Raw genomic sequence first — 18140 nt, forward strand, 5'->3', positions numbered from 1 at the left:
TGGTTATTGTGCTGTAAAACTGCGTTATTTGTTTGCTTGTCTCTACTCATGCACCTCTTTCATGGACAAAGCGTGCGATATCAAGCATCGCTGCATTGTTATTTTGGTAGCTCAGATTCTAGCGTCTGTGAGGTCTTGGAGTGGGCAAACATATATACGGCCGCGTATTCGAAAGTCACATATACCGCATTAAAAATGTGGACGCATATTTATGATTGCACAAGTGCTAATTTGAAAGCACCGAAAAGCAACATTGGCACAGAATCCTCATTCTCATTCACCGAGATCCGTAAACCTTCCTCCAATGCACTGATCCACCGGCTGCATACTGATCATGCGCACGCCCTGAGCGAGGCAGGCTACCACCAAACTTAATGCTTTCATTATGGCTAATGCACACTACCACTACAACCATATGTGTCGCTGAGTGGGGCTAGTCCAAAAACAACGGCAAATATACGTTGCGGTGGTATCCGCGCACACAGTTCATTCCCTCTCTACCGGTAACGCAGTCATTGCTCATGGGCATAACTGCGGTATGGAAGTTTTAGATCCATCCGGCAGAAGTATTAGGAAAAGTGAGAGTGTGTGAACAGAAGCTGTGGCGTAACGGCAAGGAGAGAATACTGCAGTATAAAGCACACATAAATGTGTCACGATTTTTCATTCCCGGTGAAAGCTGCTTGTTGCGCATATAGGACACAGCACCCTCCGCAGTGGCTTAGTCGCCACGGCTCTCGGGTGCTGAGATCGATGTTGCGGGATGGAATCTCGAAGGCGGCGGCCACATTTCGATGGACATTTCGATGAAAACGAAGTGCCAAATTAATGGCAGTAGACGTCAGAATATCACATTATTTCGAATTTTACAACAAGCCAACCACTACAGCCTCTTTCATCGAGTGGAGCTTTCTTGGGAGTCTTTATAAGGGTGAGCCAACTATAGAACATTTTAAGGTGTAACCTACCGGTGCGTAGCTGAATTCTTGCTTGCAGTATCTGCCCTACGCTCGCACCTGGTGGTTAAGACTGCCATAAAAAAATCAACGAAGTGCGTTTTTGGATAGCAAATAGCAGAAAACATCAAGCGTCCCAAGTAAGGATCAGCAGACATATATATTGTTACAGTGTCTCATTATGATATGCGAAAAAAGTACACTCACACACAACTTCCCGCGGAAAACTGCGCTTTTCAAGGATTTCTCGGTATAAGACAATGTGGTGCTTTGGGACATTAAGCCCTGCATACCGTAACGAAGAAAATACGTCACAAGGCGTAGACAGCTGTCATTTGCTTTCATGCAACATCGCCTGTCAGTGTTGCAAGCTATTTTCAGCTATTCAGTCCACAACTTGCAGACGAAGCTGTGTTCTTACACGACCCTTTCTGTTACCGCCTCTGTGGCTGCCAGGCTAGCGGAACCCGGCATGGTGATTACACGAGTTATCAGGACAGTGCACTGGCGGCAGTGCAGTGTTCACGCTGGTGTTAAAGGCCGCGCCTTTTTTTTTTTGCTTCGCATTCGCCGTTTCTCCCACCGTTCGACTGCATGAAACTCTTCGCGCAGTGTTACCTGGTAGAAACAGAAGTACTGATGACTGGAGTTGGTGTAGAGCTCAGCCACCAGCAGCACCGAAAACGATCCACGGTCTCTGGCCTCCTGGGGAGCAGCCGGACTCTGGAAGGGCACCGCCTCGGCATTCGTGTTGTCTTCCAGAGCCACGGTGTCCTGCGCCTGCGCCGAGACGTCGGCCTCCGGATTCCTGAAGTGCGAGTGCACGGGACCGCTTTGGTTGCTGTCTCTCCACGGGAGGGCGTCGTGTCGGTCCAGTGCCAGCGTCGAAGGGGAGAGCTTAGGCACCGCGAGAAGTCCGCCGCAGATGAAGGCCACGAAGGCACCCTTCGATGTTCGAGACGGAACCCTGATCTCCGCGTCCGGGCCGTCCCACAGTCTTTTCTTCTTGTGCTCGTGGCGGTTTGCACGTGAGCACGGGAAGAGAGCGCGCGGAGTGATCTGACCAATAGGAAGGTAAGCCGTATTTTCTGCGTTTTCTTTCTTCAGCACCGGTGAAAAGCATCGAAGAGAACGTTTATATCTGTTTGCTTTTCTTCTCCTCAACACCAAATATAGATACCTGTGCGGGGTTTTAACTAAACGGGGTAAAAAAATTTTTGCCTAGAGAGCTCGCAGAAATTCAAGCATTTTTTTGAAGTTTATGTCTCCGCATGCTAGTTTCGAATTCCGCAAGATATTTATTTACGCAGCTACTTTGCTTGCTCATTGGGAGGAAACTGGACGCAATCAGAAAAGTTCATTGATAGAAAATCCGTAGGAGAAATTACTCCGCGATCCAAAGTATGAACTAGCGAGTGTGCAATCCGCACCAAAGAAATCTGTGACATGTGACGCCAGAAAGACAGGAATACCTTACAGGTGCACCTTTAAATTTTCAGAAACGCTTGCTCTTGTCTGGCTCGCGTGAACGCTGCGGCTCGTTGAACTTAGCTGCCACTAAGAACAGCAGCTTAATGCGGGACATGTTCTGCACAACGGCATGAATTGAGGTCCTAGCCAGCAAGCTTCGCTCTCCTGTTTTTTCTTGTGATATCGTAATATTCGTCGTACCAAAACCCCGCCTGTGCCCAGTGTGCGCATACAACGAAATAAATACGCGCCATAAACAAATGTTCTCATTGCAGCTTTGCACGCCACCGCTGAAGAAAGAAAACGCCGAGAACGGGTAACGTTTTAATTGGTCAGATCCCTTCACGCGCTCCCTTCCCGTGCTCACGCGCAAACCGCCACGAGCACAAGAACAAAAGACTTAGGGACGTAATAGACGCGACGATCTGGGTGCCGTCTGGAACGTCTAAGTGCGTCCTCGTGGCTTTTGCCTGCTGCGGACTCCTCTTTGTGCTTATGCTGTCCCTATCGACTCTGGCGCTGGTCCGACGCGGCACCCTCCCGTGGAGCCACAGCAACCGCAGCGGTCCCGGCCACTCGCACCTCAAGAATCCGGAGCCGCTCTTCGCAGCGCAAGTGCAGGACAACGTGGTTCCAGATGGAGACACGACTGCCGAGGCGCCACGCCTCAATAGTCCGGCCCCTGCTCAGGAGACCACAGACCGCGGATCGTTTGCGCTGCTGCCGGCTGAGCTGTACACCAACTCCAGCCATCAGTTCTGCTTCTACCAGGTAAACCTACGGGAAGCGTGACCTGCAGGCCAACGGCGCTATGAAAGGCGAATGCTAAGCAAAACAGAAATATGGGCTAAACTTGGCTACGGCTCCGTTAAAAAAATTGCTGTGACCCGTAATCGCAAATCTCACGCGGAGGCGGTGGCTGCTTATCGCTGACTCTTTATACATGCTCACTACTGCAGAACCTTCTAAGGACGAACCTCGATCGAGATGAAAGTTTTGCCTCCTTTGCTATGTCGCACGCGCCGCTCGCGCAGCGGCGCGGCCTCCTTCGCGCACAGCGCCCGTATGGCGGTGGCCCTATTGTCGGGCCTCCCTTGCTTATGGCATTCCGTGTTCTGCCGCTTTCGCCGTGGCTTGATATTCGATTATTGTTTTTTTAAACTGCATTTCAGTATTGCTCCCTTTCGGTGAAGGCTGATCTCTGAGCGTGTGGGCGTTCGTGTGTGAGCAAGCGTGCGCCCATGTATCTGCGTTTGTGTGCGTTTGCGTACGCACTGCAGCACTCCTCGTGGATCGGGGCACGTTTTTCCGCAGTCCACGCCTAAAAAGTGCCCTTTCCGGAGGACCGTGTGGTAAGCGCAATTACCGGCACCTGCCCGATTGTACACAATAAACAGAGGGGTGAGCAAAAATGGAGTACCGTGTCCTCTAGCACACCCCCTTTTATAAAAGCAGTGCGCTAGAGGACAGCTTACTTTCACTTTTTACTCACGTATGGAAATTGGTTTTTAAGGAAGGGAAATTTCCCAGCATTTCCCACACCTTGGCGGACACCTGAACCGCGCATTAAGGCAAGGGATAGAGGCAGTGAGACAAGAAAGGAAGAAAGAGGTGCCGTATTGGAGGGCTCCGGAATAATTTCGGCCACCTGGGAATCTTTAACGTGCATTGACATCGCACAGCACATGAGCGCCTTTTGCGTTTAGCCTCCACCTGAACGCGGCCGTCGTGGTCGGGCTAGAACCCACGTGTGGGCGTATCCGTGTTTTAGAATGCACGGACCGCAGCAGCACGGAGGTGTAAGGTGCGCTGCCTATAATCAATGATTCATGGCGCAATAACGGCATATCTCAGAACAGCACAATGCAGAGTGCACAGCCGCCAGTACACTGCCCTTTTTACTCCTGCAATCGCCATGCCAGGTTTATCGTTCCACGGCGTTCAATAATACGGTAACAGAAAACGCTGTGAAACAAACTGCTCCTTCAGCAAGTTAATAAATGCGCGAAAATTAATTCACGACGCCTACTAGGCGCTAATGTAACGTAATACCTTGCTTCGTGGCGTTATGTTTTGTTAGGGTATATAAAGTTTAATGACCCAAAGCAGCTTTTCGCGCTTGAGAGCGGCCATAGAGGAGAGCTGCCTATTGTTTTCGTCCACCTGGGGTTTACAAAATTATTAAATTACTTTAAAAATTTCGTGCTTTGCCCATGAAACAGGTCCATCAGTAAAGGCATGCAAATGACGATTTTGTAGGCCACAATAAGAATTATTCATCAGAAATGCGTGCTGGGACGGTAATCCGAAGCGTGCAGTGAAGAAGTAAAACTCCACTTCAGCCGCCAATGTATAACGGCTGCTAAAGTCCACGTGCGCCATGCGGAGCTCATATGGTGTTCAGGTGGTGTCATATGCATAGCTGAGTGGTCGCTACGATCATCGCTGACTGGAGCGAGAAAGGATGCATGCTGTCGATGAGGAGCGTGGCCATGTTGGGTACATGTGCAGGCGCTCGCCGAGCGGCCAGAGTCTGCCGGCCTGCTGTTCGGCCTGTCCATCTTTCCGTACCAGCTGTGCACCCATGCTGTATTCTGCTGCGCGCACGTCAACGGCTCGTCGCTGCACATCGAGGCGCCGGCAGAGGTGGACAAGTTCCCGCGCTACCTACATAACCATAACCATAACCCTGGATAACCATTCATCTGAAAACACCAAAGCGCATGGTTATACGGCTCCAATGTTTTTAAGCCCAATTCCTTCAAAAAGGCCGATGATAATAGAACCCTAGGTAAATTAGTTAATGAAAAAAACAAAATTTTCCGGCAAGAAGCTTTCGCCGGTTTGGCACATTCGTCACCCTGTGTGCCATTTTTACTTCGCACGAGAGAAACTGGAGCTTACGTCCGTTTAGAAGAGTTCTGCCCGTGACGACAAAGATGTAGGACAGGGTTTGGAAGTGGTGTTCTGAATGTGATGTAGAGTACGCAAACCCGACTAACTGTGAGCGACACACGTGGGTGCGCTACGTTGCTCCTTGGGGAATCTCATGTACCGTGCTCCTGGAAATTGGTGAACGGAGCTGAATACTTTCTTGTATTAACCTCTGCCGCTTATTGAGGGGTGTGGCTGTATGCGTCCAGCTGAAACGCTGCGGCTCACGTATGCTGGCAGCCTCGAGGCTACGGAGGCGCCGTGCTCCTGTGGAGAGTCTCGCTCGACACCCTGGCGGCACGGCGCGGCTACACCGACCTCCTGGAGCGCATGGCCCACCGCTTCGAGAAGGAGCACATCATGCTGAGCGTGCTGGTGGACACCGGGGACAGCCCCAAACAGCGGCTCGACCTCGGCGAGCTGGAGGCGGCGCTGCCCACCGGTGGCGAGGGACCCACCACGGCGTCGATCCTGCTGCACCCGATCGTGGCCGAGCCCCCCTTGGCGCGCACCCGGGGAGTCGAGGACGAGTGCTCAGCGGTACTCGAGAAGAGCAGGCTTCAGGACGCGCTCAAGCAGCTGCAGTCTACAATGAAGCAGGTGCGGACTTGAATTCATGGTTATGCATGGAGAACCGCGAGCCGCATGCGCTTTGTTGTGCGTTCCCCTTAAAACAATAATTAGATGTATGCGCACGGCTACCCAGTGTCTTGCCGTAATATGGACGCTCAACATACTTGGGTTCTTAAAGGAGCTCTGAAAGGGCCTCTAATAAATCTCTAGTATGGCTGGGATGTTAAAGCACGCCTCTTCACGAATACTGTACAGCAAAAATATTTCTAATGCGCTTTCTATGAGCTGAGTTATCTGTAGTCCAAATTTGAATTTCCGCGTCTTCGCGCTTTTCCCTCTCCTCCCGTCACTTTTTGCACGATGGAAGGTTGGTGCTCCTCCGCCCGCCCCTCCTCCGGAAACAAGCTTCTGACACGCCGGAGCTACGCGGCTTATTGGCCGCGGTCTTGGTAGCTGCCTGACGTCTGAAAGAATCTTACCAGTAGCCACCTCTCAACTTGGATACGTAGATGCGAGCGACGGAGGAGGGTGTGAGAATGAAAAAGTCGCCGAAAAGGGCTCGCCAACTTTCGCGCGTGATTGTGGGTCCTCTGCTTGTAGAAGTGTATTATTTGGCTCATGTTTTCATGACAACACAATGCAGTAATTGAGCGAGTTGATATGCTTTCCTCGGTATGTGTTTCAGAGCCCCTTTAAAGGTTTGTTCCTAACGTGATAGGCGAAGAATGTAAGAATCTTCCTTCAGCCCCACTGCATGCAATTATACGTGCACGAGGGATTCTGATGTCATTTTATTGTAAATGCTAAGAAATACCATTTGAGAGAGCCAGGCTGGTTCAAAAGCTTTCCATGCCGAAAAGATTTCCTCGATATTAAAGTTAGTTTTATAGGCTTCCTACGTGAACCGGAAATTCGTGTTTGTTTTCTCTGCACCGCTTGGGACCATGTTGCTTCAAAGCATTCTGAAACGTAAAGAGTTCAACTTCCAATCTTCAACTGGCAATCAATTTATGCTTTAATTAAATAGTGTGGATGACTTTCTCACCCTTACAGGACATATTTAGTTGCAAACACTTACATTGGCCATTCCTCGCATTTAGCCGTTGTGTGTTCGTCTGTCTGTCTGAAGCGTGGTTCCCTAAAAAGTTGCATCTAGAGCACGCTGTTTTAAGAACTTTATAGTTTTTTTTTGGAAGACAGCGTTGACTTCTGCCATTTACAAGGGCTGACGCCATCGATTCTCCTAGCGCATGTTTTGCAAATAACTCAGACAGGTAGTTTTGCTGCCCGCTTGCTGGTGAGAAGCCGGCTCACCACACTACAGCAGTAGTTTTCAGAGTATAGTAAGCTTCACATGAAAAATACCAGCGGCAAATATACAGAGTAGCCGCTGTAACTGCTGAGCAAGAGTGGCTCCTAATGTCTTAGTAGCGCCTTTTGCTGATAACTTGGCGGACCTATGCGCGCTGCGGCTCCTGAAGGGAGTCTACACAGTAGGTTTAGTGGACATCAGCCAGTAGCGCCATCTTGCGGCCACACGTGTCATAACTGAACAAGAATAATTTCGTTTGTAATTGAAAAAAAAACAAATAAAGTCATTCGTGAAGTGATGCGTAAAGATATTACTGCCGATGACTTGCTCTTACAATGCGGTGTAGAGTCCGACTTTGTCCAGTGTTGAAGGGAACCCCCAAGGCGGAATATATTTGTAGTAAGGGAAGCTTTGTTCATTAGAGTCCAGCTAAGCATAACCGGTGCAGCGATGGCGTAGAAGTAGAACATCCTCCTCGCGTGCAAGAGGACCGGGGTTCAAATCCTGGTGCCGCGCAATTGTCCACCGGGTTGAAAAAAAATCCGCGTGTCGATGGAATTGCATAACCAGGCCTGGAGTGCGGCCTGATCTCGGTGACCAGAACCGACAACGCACTCTCTCACCAGAGCAGGATTTGGCCACCGTGGTGTAGTACTTGGCCACAACCTTCTATAATCAATCCAATTAACCCTCGGCCCTCAGTCCCCATCGGCTGCAGAGCAACTGACCACGGCGGCGGTCAGACCTGCGACGCAGCGGAGGGTACTAAGAATCTCTGGCTCCGGACAGGCCGCCATTGGAATCTGAACCTGGCAACGTTTAACGCTAGAACTTTAGCTAGTGAGGCTAGCCTAGCAGTGCTGTTTGAGGAACTTGCGGGAATTAAATGGGTTGTGATAGGACTTAGCGAAGTTAGGAGGACAAGTGAGGCGTATACAGTACTAAAGGACGGACACATACTGTGCTATCGCGGGTTAAAGGATAGACGAGAACTAGGTGTGGGATTCCTCATTAATAAGGATATAGCTGGCAACGTAGAGGAGTTCTACGGTATTAACGAGAGGATAGCAGCTGTAGTAATTAGGCTAAATAGGAGGTACAAGCCGAAAGTGGTGCAGGCCTACGCACCTACATCCAGCCATGATGACCAGACCGTTGAAAATTTCTATGAGGACGTAGAATCGGCAATGAATAAAGTAAAACCGCAGTACACTGCACTGATGGGCGACTTCAATGCGAAGGTGGGCAAGAAGCATGCTGACGACCACGCGGTAGGTGACTATGGGATAGGCTCTAGAAATAGCAGGGGAGAGTTATTAGTCGAATTCGCGGATAGAAATAAGTTACGGATCATGAATACCTTCTTCCGCAAACGAGAAAACAGGAAATGGACCTGAAAGAGCCCCAATGGTGAGATTAAAAATCAAATCGACTTCATACTATGCGCTAAATCTGGCATCATTCAGGATGTGGCCGTCCTCGGAAAGGTGCGTTGTAGCGACCACAGAATGGTAAGGTCTAGAATTAGCTTAGACTTGAAGAGGGAACGGAAGAAGCTAGTGAAGAGGAAGACCATTAACGAGCTAGCCGTAAGAGGGAAAGCACAGGAGTTTAGGATAAGGCTGCAAAACCGATATTCGGCTTTAACTGAGGGAGATGATCTTGATGTTCATTCAATGCACGATAATCTGACATCAATAATTACGGAGTGCGCAGTAGAAGTAGGCGGTAGGACAGTTCGAAAGGATACCGGGAAGCTATCTCAGGCGACGAAAGATCTGATTAAGAAGCGCCAAAACATGAGGGCATCTAACCCTACCGATAGATTAGATCTAACGGAGATATCAAAGTTAATAAATAAGCGCAAGGTAGCCGACATAAGGACGTTTAATATGGAGAGAATCGAGCATTCTATAAAGAACGGAGGTAGCCTAAAAACAGTGAAGAGGAAACTAGGCATAGGTAAAAACCAGATGTATGAATTAAGAGACAAGCAGGGCAATGTCATTAACAATATGGATAAGATAGTTAACGTAGCCGAAGAGTTCTACACAGACCTGTACAGTAGCCAATGTAACCAGAACGCTAATGAGAAAGACAGCAGTGCACAGCAATGCGTCATCCCGCCAGTAACGAAAGATGAAGTAAAGAAAGCCTTAGAAGCAACGGAAAGGGGAAAAGCAGCTGGGGAATATCAGGTAACAGCAGATCTGTTGAAGGATGGAGGGGACGTCGTGCTTGAAAAACTAGCCACCCTGTATACGCAATGCCTTATGACCTCGACTGTACCAGAAGCTTGGAAGAATGCAAACATTATCTTAATTCATAAGAAGGGAGACGCCAAGGACTTGAGAAATTACAGGCCGATCAGCTTACTATCCGTTGCCTACAAAGTATTTACTAAGGTAATCGATAATAGAGTCAGGGCAACGTTAGACTTTAATCAACCAAATGATCAGGCAGGCTTTCGTAAAGGATATTCCACAATAGATCATATTCACACTATCAATCAGGTGATAGAGAAATGCGCAGAATATAACCAACCTCTATATATAGCTTTCATTGATTACGAGAAAGCATTCGACTCAGTGGAAACCTCAGCAGTCATACAGTCATTGCGTAATCAGGGGGTAGAAGAGCCTTATGTCCAAATACTGGAAGATATATACAGCAACTGCACAGCTGCTATAGTCCTCCATGAAGTCAGCAATAAAATTCCAATAAGGAAGGGCGTCAGGCAAGGATACACGATCTCGCCAATGCTGTTCACCGCATGTTTACAGGAGGCATTTCTTGGCCTGAATTGGGAACAGTTGGGAATAAGAATAAATGAAGAATACCTAAATAATCTGCGATTTGCTGATCACATTGCCTTGCTGAGTCACTCAGGAGGTGAACTGCAAATCATGATCAATGAGTTAGACAGGCAGAGCAGATCGATTGGTCTAAAAATTAAAATGCAGAAAACCAAGGTAATGTTCAACAGCCTAGCAAGGGAACAACAGTTTACAATTGGCAGCGAGAGCCTAGAAATATTGACGGAATACGTCTACTTAGGGCAGGTAGTGACAGCTGATCCGGATCATGACAGGGAGATAACAAGAAGGATAAGAATGGGGTGGAGCGCATATGGCAAATTCTCGCAGATCATGAGTGGCAGTTTACCAATTTCCCTAACAGCATAATCTTAGCGGTACTCACCTACGGGGCAGAAACGTGGAGGTTAACGAAAAGAGTTCAGCTTAAGTTAAAGACAACGCAGCGAGCCATGGAAAGAAAAATGATAGGTCTAACTCTAAGAGATCGGAAGCAGGCAAAGTGGGTGAGGGAACAAACACGGGTTAATGACATCCTAATCGAAATCAAGAGAAAGAAATGGGCTTGGGCAGGGCATGTAATGCAAAGGCAAGATAACCGCTGGTCCTTAAGGGTAACGGAGTGGATTCCAAGAGAAAGTAAGCGTAGCAAGGGGCGGCCGAAAGTTAGGTGGGCGGATGAGATTAAGAAGTATGCAGGCAAAGGGTGGATGCAGCTGGCAAAGGATAGGGTTAATTGGAGAGACATGGGAGAGGCCTTTGCCCTGCAGTGGGTGTAGTAAGGCTGATGATGATGATGATGATGATGAAGCATAACCGTACAGCTAAAAGTGTAGCTTGTAAAATGCTTACTGTGACAACACAGACTAGACAGAATGTAACAAACATTCGAAATTCCCGCGTTTTTTTTGTGTTGCGCCATGCAGCACGTGGTGTTAGCCGCACAGACGAAAACGGTTGTCCGGATTTGATGCACTTGTTTTTTCCATGGACCACAGTATTTAGCGAGTAAACGGAAACATTTGTCTGATAAACTCCCACTGAAGAAACTGCACAATGCAGATTTACTCAAAAGTATTATTCCTGCGTCTGCCACGGCCAAACAGTGTTCCAACACCGTGGGCATGTTGCAGACTTAATAGAACCGCATTCTAATAAAATTAGAGGAACGTAACTAACAACCACCACATACGGTAGTACAAAGCAGAGTAGCTGTTTGGTCCAGGAACTCTCTGTAAATTAAAGTGTCAGTCAATAGAGCGGGAAGTCGTGCACTATCATTAGCGCATGAGCTGTTGGCACAGCAGCAGCGGCTTATGTTTGTATATGAATTATGTATCAGAAAACAAATTCACCTTGTGTCGTACTGTACGGGTACGCGTAATGGCGTGTCCGAATGAAATGGCATCTGCAAAGATTTATGTGGGGCCCTTTCGAGATTATTGCGGATGTCGCAAATCCATTGGAAATGCATATGTCCCTAAAAATTGAAACGAAAGTGAAGAGTAGGTGTGTTGGAGTGTTGAAACTTATTTCGCCGCTCAATGTCAGGATTATTTGCATGAAGCGAAGACGTCATCCCGCTTAATTCTCATTCCCATGACGTCACTTCCTACTCCAGACGGAGGAAGAGCCTCTGTGGGATTCGCTGGGCGCCAAACTTCGCGGCCACCATTCTCAGGGCGTGAGAGAGGAGGCAGCCAGCAAGCTCAGCGACGTGTTCTCGTTCGCGGGAGTCACGTACAAATTGTGGGACAGCAACGTGACCAGCGTCCAGGAGGTGGTGTACGGACCAGGAGACCCCGGACCCAGCACCAAACACCCGGCCAGCTCACATACTACGAGATATGCAACGAGGCAAGCGCGCATATTTACTCCCCTTCGGAAGATGAGTAGAAGAGTTTGGATAGCTGGCTTTCGCAAAAAAGCTCACGCGTGAATGAACGTTGTGGGTATGCAGCAGTAGCAATAGCCGCACAGCAGCCGCCTAAAGTAAGGCATCTTCAGCGCCGCTGGTCTTAGCACAAAACATCCGATTTCGTCTTTTAACCGAAGTTGGAAAAATGCGCGGATCTTAGGTGGTGTAAATGACCATTGAACTAGTAAAGTTTAAACAACAGTTCTCAACCGCCATATAAAACATCGATTGTTCGAGCTGGTAAGTTCTGACGTGCGGTCCTTACAGGACACGTCGGAGAGATTTGCGGATATTTAGACAAACTTTCAGGCAAAGTCTTTCAGTGTTCACGCACATGTTTTGTTAAGTAGCTGGTATGTTTCGTAAATAGTGGTGAGAGGAAATATTTCCAGATGATACCTGTTAAACGAGTCCATTATTATGAATTTTTGCTGCACTCATAAGAGCGCTTTGCGGTACCAATATCTAACTTTGACGTGGTAAGAAAATGTCGCACCACCGGAGCTTCTTGGTAACAGCGGTATCTCTCTAAACTGAAGAGGACATAATGAAGAAGTTTCTGTGCAGTACTTTTCTGTCCCAAGAGCACACACCTAATCTCTGAAACCTGCGCAAAATCGCAGGTCTGGGACTCCAGCCAGGTGTCCGAGTTTGGCGCGGTGTCCAAGCAGGGCGCCAATTGGGTGTCGCACCTAACAGAGTTCGTGGTGCCGCCGCTGGCGCGCTTCATGCGCGGCCAGTTCATGCTTCGGCGTGTGGAACTTGTGGCACGACGACTTCGACGGCGTTCATGGGGGGGGGGGGGGGCAGTACCCGCTCTTGAGGAAACTCTTTGGAGTGTTCTCCGCATGCCGTTACCACCACGGCGTGCGCGTTGAATTCTTTAGGATATAAAAGAACACGCAATATGCAATTAGGAAGGTTGTGGCTAAAAGTGTCAGTTTCTTTTTTCTTCCAAAAAGTTTTGGCTGGGCTGACCGAAAGCCATAAACCATGTGACACGTAGGATGTGTGCAGGAGCACGCGCCTTTCACTAGCCATGCACTATGCGTTATAGTGGCCACGATTATCTGAACGCCACACAGAGCCTTCAACTTACTTCGGAACGAATACAAACCTCCCCCTCTTAAAATGCTAAGCTAAATTTTTTCCGTTTCGCTCATTGAGATCCTGCATAGCACGCTTCATCCAAGTTTCCGCTTAGCTGTGTGCAATTACATTTTCTCAAGAGCGCCAGTGTCCACCGCGTCAGCGTTTGTATACACAAGCAGAATGGCTTGTGACAAGTAGACAGGGAAACCCTTTTTTCACCTGCTGGGAGAGTAGCCCGCGGCCGCAATGACTACTCAGAAGAATGTATAAAAAGCGACAAGAGAATGAAATAAGAATAAAACATTTAAGAAAAGGCACCAATTATAAATTCAGGATACGTGGCCACAATAAAATCTGAATCGGAATAGACTGGCGAGTTAAAAACTTAGGATCGAGAAATTTTATTGATGCGGTGTAAATGAGATATAATCCTCTTTTGATTCGCTAATTTATTTAAGTCTTGATAAAGTTCCAATTCTGATTGCATTCCGATTCTGAATCCATTGCCTTAGACACTACAGTCTAATAATAATAATTGGTTTTTTTGGGGGGAAATGAAATGGCGCAGTATCTGTCTCATCGTTGCAATTGTGATTTTTAGCCGCAATTATAGAGGAACCCTCCACTACGGACCCGCCGCGGTGGCTCAGTGGTTAGGGCGCTCGACTACTGATCCGGAGTTCCCGGGTTCCCAAAACCAATCATTATTATTATTATTATTATTACTCCACTACGGTACCTCTTTCTTCCTTTCACACTACAGTCTACTGCAATTGTGATTCTTAGTCAAAGTTATTCAGGAGCCCTCCATTACGGCACCTCTTTCTTCCCTTCACACTACTGTCTTCTGCAATTGTGATTCTTAGTCGAAATTATTCAGGAGCCCTCCACTACGGCACCTCTTTCTTCCTATCTTCCACTTCCTCCTTTTAAAATGAAAGCTTTACTGGCCGCGAATTTGCGATTTCGCCGTAGCGGTGCTCCGAGGAGGCACATGACGTCACAACGCGCGCCTCGCCGCTGAGCCGAACCGGCCTGGCCGGGCCGGCGGCGTCTGGCGCACTAGGCGCGAAATAAAGACATGCTCAAAGTCTCCGCCAGTGTGGTCAGAGTGCGCCGAAGCCGCCGAACGCGTTTGAGTATAGAGGGTCTTGCTTTGGCCGACGTGACGTACCAGTGCAGCGCGCGTTGCGTCGGAGTACAAACGCGCCTTAACCGAGCCTGCGCTTAGCCGCTAACCAACGCATTCGGTAGCGGCATCTATGGGAGTCACTGAAAGCCCCCGCCATTCACTGAATAAAAGAAAAGCTGTGCTGAGGCTAGGAATCGAACAAGTGGCTTCTGGCGTTTGAGGCGGAGACGCTACCACTCTGCCCAGACGGCTCAAGCTTTAACCACGAATAAAGGCGCAACTAGTGAATGCACTTTCCAATTCAGGAGTCTCCGCGCTTTCGCTAGGTATATCCTGGCCTAACAGAGCTAGGCCATCAGCACTTTTTATCCCTTCCCTTACGGCGTGGTTCAGGTGTCCGCCGATTTAGAGCCAGATACTGCGCCATTTCCTTTCCCTAGAAATCAACCAACCAATGTGCAGTTCAGAATACGCAACTACGCAAAATCCGTCACAGTGTTAGATCGCTGGGAGTCCTCGTACTACGACCGATGCAGTGGCGCTGCGGTAAGCGATGCTCCACTGCACTGGTAAATGGCGGTTTCAGATCGAGCCGCCGGTGGGGCAAGGAAAATGTCCTACAAGCCTTATTTTTCTATACATATTGTTTATAATAATAATAATAATAATAATAATAATAATAATAATAATAATAATAATAATAATAATAATAATAATAATAATAATAATAATAATATTAATAATAATAATAATAATAATAATAATTGTTTTGGGGAAAGGGAATGGCGCTGTATCTGTCTCATATCATTGGACACCTGAACCGCGCCGTAATGGAAGGGATAAAGTTGAGTGTGAAAGAAGAAAGGGAGAGAGAGGCGCCGTAGTTGAGGGCTCCGGAATAATTTCGCTCACCTGGGGATCTTTAACGTGAACTGACATCGCACAGCACACGATCGCCTTAGCGTAGCCGAGTGCTCTAACCACTGAGCTACCACGGCGTGGCCCGCGCCTTAAAGGATGGGATAAAGCAGGGAGTGAAAGAAGAAAGGAAGAAAGAGGTGCCGTAGTGGAGGGCTCGGGAATAATTTCGACCACCTGGGGATCTTTAACGTGCACTGACAGCACACGGGTGCCTTACCGTTTTGCCTCCATAAAAACGCAGCCGCCACGGTCGGTTTCGAACCCGGGAACTCCGGATCAGTAGCCGAGCGCTCTAACCACTGAAACACAGCGGCGGGTTATAGCCTTTCGGGAGGATGTATATTATGTACGCATCCTGCTGTCTTGCAGGTAATTTTTTATTGTTGTGTGATTATGCGTCCGGCCTCTCTTTTTCTCCCCTACAAAGAGGGGGGGGGGGGGCAGGTGCACACGGAGAGGCGAACAATTTTTTTAGTACGCAAATATGCCCTTGGTCATATTTACGTAATTATGCTCGTCTGGCATGAGAGCGTTATAGGTACATGTGCCGGCCGAAGTCTGCTATGAATGCCATCAAGGCCCGGTATTTGTGCCCACTGGTCTAGATCCGAGTGTCCAGTTGACAGGTGGAATGTAGAGGGGTAAATCGCCCTCAACACCACCTAGCAGGTGGAGGCTTCCCAAAGACGCCTACGCTGCCGGGAATTATATCCTTTCATAAGCGTGCTATTGATAACGCATTAAAGAAATGGTATCAAATTATGTCAACATCAATTCAACTGATCGCCTAAAAATCTTTTCTCATAAAATGCTTCCCCTATTCTGATCAGTGGCTCTGTTTAGTCGGATGTCGTGGTGCTCTGCCCTGAGAAGAATCGAATTAGAAGCTGCAAGTGACTACAGCGTAAGGAGTTTATTTTTGCTTCCGATGCCTGTGTTTTTCTGCACAAGTCGAGAGGCCTCAAAACAATGCACTGGCTGGTCAAAACTACTGGTGCTGCACTGCAATGCTGAGCTTGATGAAGGCAAACAAGAAGATAGGGCTTATTTGTGGTCGTGTAAGGTGGCGCTTTAGAAGGTGTAAATCCAAAATATTCCCCTCGCGCGTAAGGGTAAAATTACATCGGTGAAACATGCTTAGCCTAAATGTGTACTTTTATTTTGTATTAAATCTCTCTCGATGCATATTTTGTGTTGATTAGAGCCTTGTAACGTCCCTCTGGGCAAAAAAAAAAAATAACTTGGACAACTGAGAAGAAAAAATAGGAGCAGAGTGGCAGGAGACACGGGACCGTTCTTTAACGCCAGAAGCTGGCTCGCAAAAACTTCCAAAAAAAGCCAAAATGGCGAGAAAAAGGCACCGAAAAGAAGTTTGGCTAATTCTACTGCGGGGTCAGGAGTCGAGTTGAGAAGAACGGCGCACTGACGGGAAGAGTCCGAGTGCTGTACGCCGTCCCCAGGCCCTAACCCGCGCCCATGGTAACAATCGGCGTGTAATAAATCAACGAAACAGCTATAAAATGCCTTTGGCTTACGTTTGATTGCACTCGAGGAACCGCGCCAGTTCCACTAAACTATCCAATGATGTCTCGCAAATTCAATTCAATTTTAGCTTCATTTATAACCGTGAGCTTTAATATAAAGAAATATAAAAGCAACGTGTTAAGAAAACGTCAGTACTTTGTGTGACTCTTTTTTAAACAAAAACACATGCGAACTATTTGCACCGCTAACGGTTCCTGACGTCTTCCCATAGTAGCGAGCACACAACGCGTGTTCGAAAAGCCAGTAGCTCGCTATTTTCAGAAGTAGTCTGAATGCTTTGCTCGTTTTATTGCTAAATTTTTTGTGGCCCCGGAATCTTAAACCTAAAGATTCCTGCATTTCTCTTTCACCTTGAACGTAAAGCAACGATTACCAGCAACAACAAATCATCGCTGGAGCGGGATGACCCCGCGACTAGCTGTTGTACATAGAATACTTGCTAGTCCGCTGTCTCCGTGCGCCTACCTATGCTGAGGGGCGTTCTCTCTTGTAATGTAAGCCGCAGCGCCAATGCGCGCAGTCGCAGCTAGTCGGCTGGGGTGTCGCTGGCTCTCTGTCTCGTCACTCTGACGCTGTGGCGTGTCTTTTGCCTCGTTTCTCACAACGGCGGCGCTTTAAACCATTTCTGCAAAGAAAATGTTATTCATTCAGCATTAAGCACACACTGCCAAGCCAACCTTTCACAGCCGGCCGAGAATTGATCTTGCTCGTTTAGACACAAAAAATGAAGGTGTATTAGCTCAGGTAATCAAGGACATACAAATCGAAAGCTGTCAGCGTTAATTGAGTTCATTGGCATTGGCAACTTTCTTGACGCTGGTGATTTGGAGGAAAGGAAGGGTGCATGAACGGCTCCTTGGGTCAGTGGACGCCTCATTCGCGCTTTGAGGTACGTGGTGGTGGTTAGAGAGAGATGTGGGCTGCATGTATTAGTGCTTACAACGTTGTGGCAGACACGCGGCACTGCAGCAATAGGCCGCAGCGTTTATTGGGTGACCAACCTGTGGCGCTCAACCATTAATTTAACTGATACCTGCCAGGTTGGCAGGGTGGGCGCGCTGCCTTTTCATTGTGCGGAACGCAATCAAAGCAGGTTTTTGCAGTTGGATAGAAATAGCCGGGCTCGAATCCTAGTGCGGCGGCCGCGTTTCGATGCAGGCGAAACGCAAAAGCGCCAATGTGCTGTGCGAACTCAGTGAGCGTTGTATGGACGGAATGAATGAATGAATGAATAAAACTTTATTTTCGTTTCTTTGGGTTTAGCGGATTCCGGACGTCTTCATCTTCGGAGTTCCAATGGTCGGTGCCCTCATTCCAGGGCCCCGCTGAGCTTTGTCACCTCGCTTGCGTGCCGCACGAGTCCTCTCTGGACCGCCAGCTCGCTGCTGGTGAGCAGGCCCTCCCACTGTTCCGCACTGGGATTTTCTAGTTTATGGAATGCATAGATGTGTCTACATTCCCATGTAATATG

The 18140-nt window shown here is 48.2% G+C and overlaps 1 pseudogene; it reads left to right on the top strand.

Annotated features, from left to right (window-relative positions):
* The first annotated feature begins 1595 nt into the window (after positions 1–1595).
* LOC144119839 (uncharacterized) lies at positions 1596–12873 on the top strand (annotated as a pseudogene).
* Positions 12874–18140: the final 5267 nt, after the last annotated feature.

Source organism: Amblyomma americanum, chromosome 2, assembly GCF_052857255.1.
Source record: "Amblyomma americanum isolate KBUSLIRL-KWMA chromosome 2, ASM5285725v1, whole genome shotgun sequence".
NCBI classification, from domain to species: Eukaryota; Metazoa; Arthropoda; class Arachnida; order Ixodida; family Ixodidae; genus Amblyomma; species Amblyomma americanum.